This window comes from Cydia amplana, chromosome 2 (assembly GCF_948474715.1).
Source record: "Cydia amplana chromosome 2, ilCydAmpl1.1, whole genome shotgun sequence".
In the NCBI taxonomy this organism is placed as follows: domain Eukaryota; kingdom Metazoa; phylum Arthropoda; class Insecta; order Lepidoptera; family Tortricidae; genus Cydia; species Cydia amplana.
Genome location: NC_086070.1, coordinates 12,949,144 through 12,958,140, shown reverse-complemented (window position 1 = coordinate 12,958,140; position 8,997 = coordinate 12,949,144). Strand labels below are relative to the sequence as shown.

General features: G+C 34.3%; 2 long non-coding RNA genes across 2 annotated transcripts; both read left to right on the top strand.

The window, feature by feature from the left end:
• The first annotated feature begins 1,685 nt into the window (after nt 1-1,685).
• LOC134662149 (uncharacterized) lies at nt 1,686-3,782 on the top strand. The gene is made up of 5 exons (XR_010098025.1): nt 1,686-1,733; nt 2,445-2,498; nt 2,894-2,947; nt 3,353-3,397; nt 3,737-3,782. It is a non-coding gene; the product is annotated as an uncharacterized LOC134662149 (long non-coding RNA).
• Nucleotides 3,783-5,139: 1,357 nt separating this feature from the next.
• On the top strand, nt 5,140-6,773 carry LOC134662148 (uncharacterized). Its single transcript, XR_010098024.1, has 3 exons — nt 5,140-5,184; nt 5,584-5,628; nt 6,674-6,773. It is a non-coding gene; the product is annotated as an uncharacterized LOC134662148 (long non-coding RNA).
• Nucleotides 6,774-8,997: the final 2,224 nt, after the last annotated feature.

Here is an 8,997-nt window from a genome sequence, read left to right as displayed (position 1 = left end):
GTCTTGGAGGATATAATCAAACGGAGACGCCATGTCTGTAATTTTCTGTACAAAACAGTCTGCCGATTTTTGCGGGGGAGGGGAACGTCAAATGTATGCGTAACGTAAAAATAGCCATGTCAGATAAACGTCAGTCCATACATTGTGTATGACCGTTGGCCGCCTATTTTTGACAGAGGGGAAAGCCTGTCAATGGCTACTCCGTTTAGTTGTATCCTCCAAGAATACAGTACACGAAGTTATTGTAAGTTTGCGTATGTTTTCAAACTTTATACTGTCATAGCTTGCACCTACCTTTATACAACACCTTAATTAATACCAGGAAGCAAGTAAGGATACTTGCTCCTTACTATCAGTATACTTGACCGTTTTTACAGTAAACACATCTACTATTCTGAACATTAAAAGATGCTTTAATCATCGAATTTAAACTGTTGTGATACATACTAACATTGAATAATTTTTACTACTACTATTTTTTGTACTGTTAACAAAACTGAAATGTTACAGGGCAAGCCAGGACAAAAGGGGGAAAAGGGGAATAATGGCGTAGAAGGCAAAACTATGAGTATATTTTATACAGCAATTTGGTATACATGATAGTTAATATATTATACATACTACATACATACTATCTATACATGTGACGACCCCCTCACCCGCTGGTATTCCCATTGCAATCAGTCCAAGCAGGGCAGCTTATGGCGAGCTGTTGGGAAGTAAGACCCCACGTACCCGAACTCCAGTGCTTGGGGAGTTCTGTCACCCGACAGGTGGGATGGTGGAACAGGCCCGACGACTTTTTTTGTCATTTACCATAAAATGTTTCTAGTCTTACTAGCGACCCGCCGTGGCTTCGCACGACAGACAGGTGGGACTCGGATATCCTCCGCCGATATACCGACCTTCATGTCCTGCGACCTAGAAAATAAGTATTTTTATGTTTTTATGTAATAGGTAGTTTTACTAATGTAGTTTTATAAGTGTCTAGTAACTAACAATCTATGGATCTGCGGAATCTGAAAATAAATAATTTTTAAGTATTTTATTTTTTATTAAAAAAACGGCATCAAAATCCATTGCGTGGTTTTAAAGAGCTAAGCATACATAGGGACAGACAGCGGAAAGCGACTTTGTTTTATACTAATGTAGTGATGGATATACATTATGTATATCATACCTATTATAAACGTTTTGACTTGATGAAAGTTAATGTGTATAGGTAAGTATACTGTTTACGAAAACCTCACTGTCTTCTGTTTGTGTTGTATATGTCTAGCTAAAAATTTTACTTGACAAACTGATGTATTTTTCTTTACATCAAAATTTGTAAGTGCCATAAAATATTCTTAAATCAAAGAATAAACGATTTTATATTGACACTGTCATACTGTTACATACCCCACTTTACAAGTGCAAGGGGTGAGAATTGGACAACTTTTACTATGGCGCTATTAGAGCTAACCCCGAAATCGCGAAAAAATAATCTGCAGTTCCATAGAGAACATGCACATTCAAGAGACAGTCGATTTTTTTGCGTATTCGTGGTTGGTCCCATAGTAAAAGTTGTCCAGTATGAGCCACATATTCACCCCTCAGAGTATAGTCGGACATAACAAAATCACTCTATATTTATATCAACAATCAAGCATCAAAGGACTTTTTTTTTAATAATCTCCATTTACCAGGGTCCACCAGGAATATACGGGGACAAAGGAGAAATTGGATTGCCGGTAAGTGTATGTTTACTGCCTACTTTCTTCAAAAACATATCATTTAGGTAATTTTTTTTACAAACGCTTTATAAAAATATATAATTATAATATATAATTTTATTACTAGCAACCCGCCCCGTACAGGTTATACAAAACCTTAACAGATTGTACATGTACACTTAATCGAAAATCACTCTATTGATAGGTGAAAACCGCATAAAAATCCGTTCAGTACTTTTTGAGTTTATCGCCTTACCGCGAATATACAATCAAACAGACGCGGCGGGGGACTTTGTTTTATAAGGTGTAGTTATGTATATCCGTGTGTGTATTGATTAATCATTTAATTATAGCTGGTCAACCAAATCTTGTCAGTAAAAAAAGGCGCGAAATTCAAATTTTCTATGGGACGATATCCCTTCGCGCCTACATTTTTCAAATTTGCCGCCTTTTTCTGCTGTCAAGATCTGGTTGACCAAGTATATATTCGGGGTTTCTTTTATAATTATTTTTTTATTATATTGCAATTAATTTAAAATAAAACCCAAAGTTTAGGTACTGGGGCCCGTTTCTCAAAAGCGTGTACCTAACTCGTAATACAATTGGAAGTCAAAAAGTGACATCCGCTTGTATTACAAGTTTTTTTGAGAAATTACATATACATATAGAAGTCAGTGTCACTCTTTTTTGTATTCATAATAAAAACTATTTTTCTAATTGTTATAACAGGGCCTTCAAGGAAAACAAGGAAAACCGGGAAACGAGGGTGTCAAAGGAGACATGGTATGATGTATGATTTCAATTGTTAAGTATTTTGTGAAAATATATACCTATGTAATTTGTTACATATTTAAATCTTACGGTATCCAGTTGCACAAAAAGTTGCCATAATAGAGTATTTGACTGTATTTAAAATCAATTATTTTACACCATGCATGAAATAAAGCACCAGAAGATTAATAGAGAAACATAGGCAGCAGTCATTTTTAAACACAATATCTATTTTAAAACCCGTATAAAACTATAAAGAGTAGCAAAGTTGATTGTGACGTCACGTGCCAGTGTTTCATATAAATTCCATAGTAGAAAAATCGTTTTGACAGTTCGAAAAAAGAAACTGATTTGACTAGTAGTCAAATACCCTATTATTATACTTAGGTACTTTATTTTCACAACAGGGTCAAAAAGGAGAAAGAGGAGAAGAGGGAAAAAAAGGTGACAAAGGCAATGATGTGAGTTTCTAATTTTCTTTTATCGTAAACTTCTTCATAAAAGCAATTTAATATAATACAAAACAATGCTAGTTTGTCAGCTAAGCACATGTACACTGATAGAAGAAAAATACTATTAATTTTTTTTATTTTATTGTAGATATAATGATAATACCTACTGGTTTTTTTTAACTAAAGAGCTTTAATTTTAAAAACGCAAATTTGAACACAATACGTAAGCTTTTCTATAAAACGTCTCAAAGGAGTTAATGACTCGTTGAAAATTATATTGAACCAAGTGCTGATACCTATTTAGAAAACCTCCCACAGCTTATCGGGGAACACCAGTGCAATGTTTCGCTCGAAACGACGAAGATTATTTTGAATACATTAATTAGTACTTTCTGTTTCGTTTAATTCTCACAGGGTTTACCAGGATTAAAAGGGGAGATGGGTGATCCAGGTTTACTGGTAAGTTTTACCTGTATTTTTTGTATATTATTTAATTCTAAGCCTATTGCATAGTTATATTTTTATGGTGTCTGAAAGATATTTAGGAATAATTTATTCATAATATTCGGATATATATTTAAAAACAACCTCCAAACAGATAAACTCTATGTTTTATTATTATAATAACACAAATTATAGTTGTAATATATTATGCTGATACAATTAGATTTGTTCCATAGTCATCACAATTTTATAAACATTTGAATAGGTGTTTCGCAGAAATGGAAATGAGTTTTGAAATATGCTGAGAATGTGGTAGGTGCAAAGATTCAATTCTCCATCTATTCATTTTTACAGGGCCCTCCGGGCATAAAAGGAGACAAGGGAGAAAAAGGGTCTGAAGTAAGAAATTATAATTATTGATGCAAATAAATCTACAAGTAAATTGTTTGAATCAAATGTTTTATTAATTTAAACATTTTTTATAACATTTCACTTTATCCGATAAGATTACAAAAAAAGTTTGATACAAACATTCATAATTGTCAGGGCCACAATGGACACCCCGGGGAACCAGGAGAAAAAGGATCTTTGGGCAAAGATGTAAGTTTACTAAAATATCAGTTAAATCGAAAATGTTTTAAACAAGATTACTATCGTAATAATTTATCCATTTTACTTTATATTTATATGTGGCGTGGCGTTCCATACGTAATGAGCCTTTTCTGATGGAATACCGCATATCCCAAAAATACGTTGACAAGTTTATTAGCAATTAGCAATAATTTAACAGGGCCTACCAGGAATAAAAGGAGAACCGGGTGTACAAGGACATAGAGGTGAAAATGTAAGTTTTTAAATTAAACTACCTTTGAGTATTGGATAAGGAATAACAAATATAATATCTGGGTGACCGAGCTTCGCTCGGAAAACATATAAAAACTCGAAAATGCGCCTTTTCCCAGAGATAAGACCTAGCTAGATCGATTTTTCGCCCCCGAAAGCCCCCGTATAGCAAATTTCATCGAAATCGTTAGAGCCGTTTCCGAGATCCCCGAAATATATATATATATATATATAAATAAATAAATAAATAAATAAATAAATAAACAAAAATTGCTCGTTTAAAGGTATAAGATTATTCGATTTGGCTTGTTTTTATTGGCACATTTATTATAAATTATGTATTTTAAATGTTGTAGGAGTGCCAATGTTAAACTAATTATATTCCACATTGTTAGTTTCTAGTATATTTAGAAGATTCCATCGCGTCATCATCATCATCTTCCTGGCATTGTCTCGCCTTTTTGCCACAACTTATGTGATTCTGAGGTAGTAAATATATTAATTCTGATTTATTTATTGATTCTGAGGTCCTCTTTGGCAAGAATTGGCGTAGGAACTAGTTTTTACAAAAGCAATTACCATCTGAATGGAAGCCCCCTGGGGTAACTTAGTGAAATACTCGTGCTAAAGCTGCAGATGTGTTACGCGTGTTTGCTATCAATTGCGTAACCTTACTCGTACCTAATTAATTTTATTCGAAATTATATATTAGTGCAAGCGATATGCACTCCGAGAGACATAATAATTTATGCATTTATTCATAAACGGCTGCTAACTTAATCAGTTGATGATCGTCGTTTGGCCCTATCTGTCTTTATCCCATAGAGTGGGATAAACGACGATCATCAGCTGATTAACTTAGCAGACGTTTATGAATAACGCCGTTAATAATTATTATTATTTGTATTTTACAGGGTACACAGGGAATAAAAGGCGAGAGAGGAGAGAAGGGTCTACAAGTGAGTTCTCGATAACGTTTTCAATTTACCTGCCATTTAAATTTATAACAACAATGAGTATAAATAATAATTTTAAAACTCGTTACATTTATTGATTAAATAATAATTTATAGTTTGACAAGTTATAATTTAAAGACTAACTACACAATTTTAGCTATAAAAGTCTCGTGAGACTCCATGGGTCGAAAATCGATGATCTCCTGTGACTATAAAATTATCTACCTAGTCATTTGTATAACTTAACATAAGAACACCTTGTAACACCATGGTTGCAATAAAGAATTATGAATTATATAAGTTGCTGAAAATAACTACGTATTGGTACACTTATAATCAATCAATCGTTTATTCTTTTTGAATTTTATTTTATGTAAATTCATGTTTGCAATTCTATTACAGGGTGTATCAGGAACTAAAGGGGACCGAGGTGACAGGGGCTCAGATGTAAGTTTCAAATATTAGGTGAATGAGGATGAACTATACTAAAGTCGGGCCCTGCCAACGATTAGGCTCTTTAACACATTGAGTGCCGGGAACCCGCTCGGCGGGTTCTCCGTTCGTAGTCGCTTTACTCTACAAAGCGGGAAAACGCTGGGCGCTGGGGCTGGGCGTACCGCTACGTTCCCAGTGAATATGTTGTTAACCTTATGTTTCGGCAGTAGTGCCTTTTTACATAATACAGATGCCAATTACTTACTGAATGTTGAAAACCCAGTAATTGTGTAGGTAACATTATATAGCTTACCTACATACTTTTTCTAAGTTTCTCAAACTTGTTCAATCTAATGTGCCTAGTTGTGATCCGTAAATTTACAAACATTTTTCAGGATTGAAAAGGCCTAGAATTACATTCTAAACAACATAAATAATGTACAGTCACGAAATTGGAAGGTATGTCACTTTTCGATTCCACGTAAAATTAAATTGGGCATCTAGTTTATTATAGAATAAGTTAATTATGTACAGTTGCATTCAGGTTCAAAAGTAACAAATCTTCAAATTCCGTGACTGTAATTTGCTCTTAAGTACCTATGTATGATCTAGATAGATAGCTAGCTAATGATATAGATAGCTCTGCAAGCTACTAAAAATTACGGCTCACAATTGAACATGAAAATACAAGGGCGGGTTTAAATTCAGCAAGCTGTACCCGCGCCTTTTTCATTACTTACACAATTTGTTGCACAATGTTTAGATAAATACTTACCTACTTACTTCATATAAGTATTCAATTTCATATACCTAAGATGGACTAATTACCTACCTAACCCTTATATTATACCTAATAAGTCTAATAACTGATGTAAAAAGTAATGAAATAAATGCATTTGTATTTGTATTTGTAAAATACCTTAGCAGGAGCAACAGTAACATTTAATAATTTTATTGTCATATTATAATTATACCTACATACTTCAAATAGATTCCTAACAAGATATGAGTGTGTGTGTTTATATTTCCCGTGTATTCATATTATAATGATTTTTAGGGTAGTCCTGGCAAGTGCAAACCTTGTACGTGCCCTTCTGGCCCACCTGGCCCACCCGGCCCACCGGGCCCACCAGGCCCACCAGGTCTCTCCGGCAAAGAAGGACCACAAGGACCACAAGGCCCACCTGGTCCACCTAGATCATCCCCGGGTAAAGTTTTAACAGAAAATAATATTGGAGTACTTCTAATCACAACTCTATTTATATTAATGATTTAATTTATATTAAGTAACAAAAAAGTTGTTCCACTTTTGAGGCAACCCTGACTATGGAAATTAACTATCAATTTAATATAGCTTTACTTTAATAAAACAACTATTTAGATCCCTGTAAGCCTTACCACTTTTGCTATGCACCACTAAATGCAACGTAAATTAACTGGAGCCATGTAGCCATTTTCAGAAGCGCTGGTGGCCTAGCGGTAAGAGCGTGCGACTTGCAATCCGGAAGTCGCGGGTTGAAACCCCGGCTCGTACCAATGAGTTTTTCGGAACTTATGTACGAAATATAATTTGATATTTACCAGTCGCTTTTCGGTGAAGGAAAACATATACAGGCCTAGTTTACCCTCTGGGTTGGAAGGTCAGATGGCAGTCGCTTTCGTAAAAACTAGTGCCCACGCCAATTACTGGGATTAGTTGCCAAGCGGACCCCAGGCTCCCATGAGCCGTGGCAAAATGCCGGGACAACGCGAGGAAGATGATGATGATGTAGCAATTTTCAATGTTAAATGTTTCTTGTCTAATTTTTCACATCTTTTTTGCTGATTTTCTAAACGGTTAACCTATTTTTGGACTTAGTTTAAGTGGTTTTACATCGTTAAATAAGAAATGTTGTTTTTTTATTTTATTTATTTTTGGTTTAGTTAACGACGTTCATCAAAGTAAGTTGTTCTTGGGAACAACTAGCCCCTCCAGAAATGAAAGGGAACTTCTTGTCCTAAATTAGGTTTATATACGCAGCCTGACAGTACGGACATGCATGAAAACTTAGTTAATTTTCCATAGAAATACATAAGAACTGCTCGACTTTTAGAAATATATATAAGAATTCGTCGTTCATCGTAATAGAAATAACCTACCATTCTATTTTGTCACGTGTTTATGTATTTTTTTCAGGCATTGAAGGGGATGAAGACGAAAAAGGTGATGAAGACGATACATAAAATCATTACAGCTATTTTTATTACATTTAATATTATGTTAATTAAAGGTATTATGAACGATTGGGTCTAACATCATGCATGCATGGTGATACATTAATTATACAAAATCAATCCTTCAATTTTATTTAAAAATAAGTATTTAGTTCGCTAATATCAAATAGCGCATTTTGTTAACAGAGCAAAATAAATCTTATTCTACAGGGCGAATGTCATTTTCACCTTATTGGAATTTTTCCCATTGACACCATGTGACGCCTTGCAACATGATATTGCGTACCGTGTAGGTTAGTACCAATTTGCGATTGTAGTGAACGATTTGGCAAACGGTTACACCTCGATATGTGAGACTTGGCAACAACAGAGTCCCACTTATTGCAGCCTAATTGAAACGTTCTCATTAAATGTCACTTTGTTTCTTTTGAGATTAGTACCATATCACGCAAGTTTGTAATAAGCTAGATAAAATGTACCACAGACGAAGAAGAATGATTATTTGGGGTTATTCAATTTAAGCTCAAAGGGGTAATTATCACGTAATTATCACTGTATTGTTTTTTTTACGGGCTTTTACTCATCTTGAATTGTTCCTTTAACCTTTTCGCCATCTATGACTTGATATAAAGTCAGTAAATTTTGTGCCCCACTCGCCACGACTCTATAACTGATCTCACGTGACAATAGAGACATATGGGGCTTTAAAAAGTTGTAATAAAACAACGCAATTGCATTGAGTTTGGGTTCGTTAGAATTATCTTATGGTCAGCGTAAGCCCGTGTTATTATTTATTTAGGTATTTACAGATTTCGAACTTAAATCATTCAATCTATATCCATTTATATTTAGTAACGACGCTTACATACTATTTATGGATCATTTTTTATACAAAATTTATATAGATATATGTATCTATTTATGTATTGTCCAAATATTTATAAATAAACATGTCCCGGTTTTATAAATAAATTACAGTGTCAACTACACATTCTGTTGTATTCTGCTTCGGTTTTGTTTTTATGTTCTGTGTTGTTTTGTGTTTGTTTTAAGTGTCAATGGGTACACTGAAAATCAGCGTCGTAACACAACTCATGTGCTACGACACATGCTGAGTGTTATCCTTTTCTGGAACCCCTCGCAACATTGTTACTTACCTACTAATTT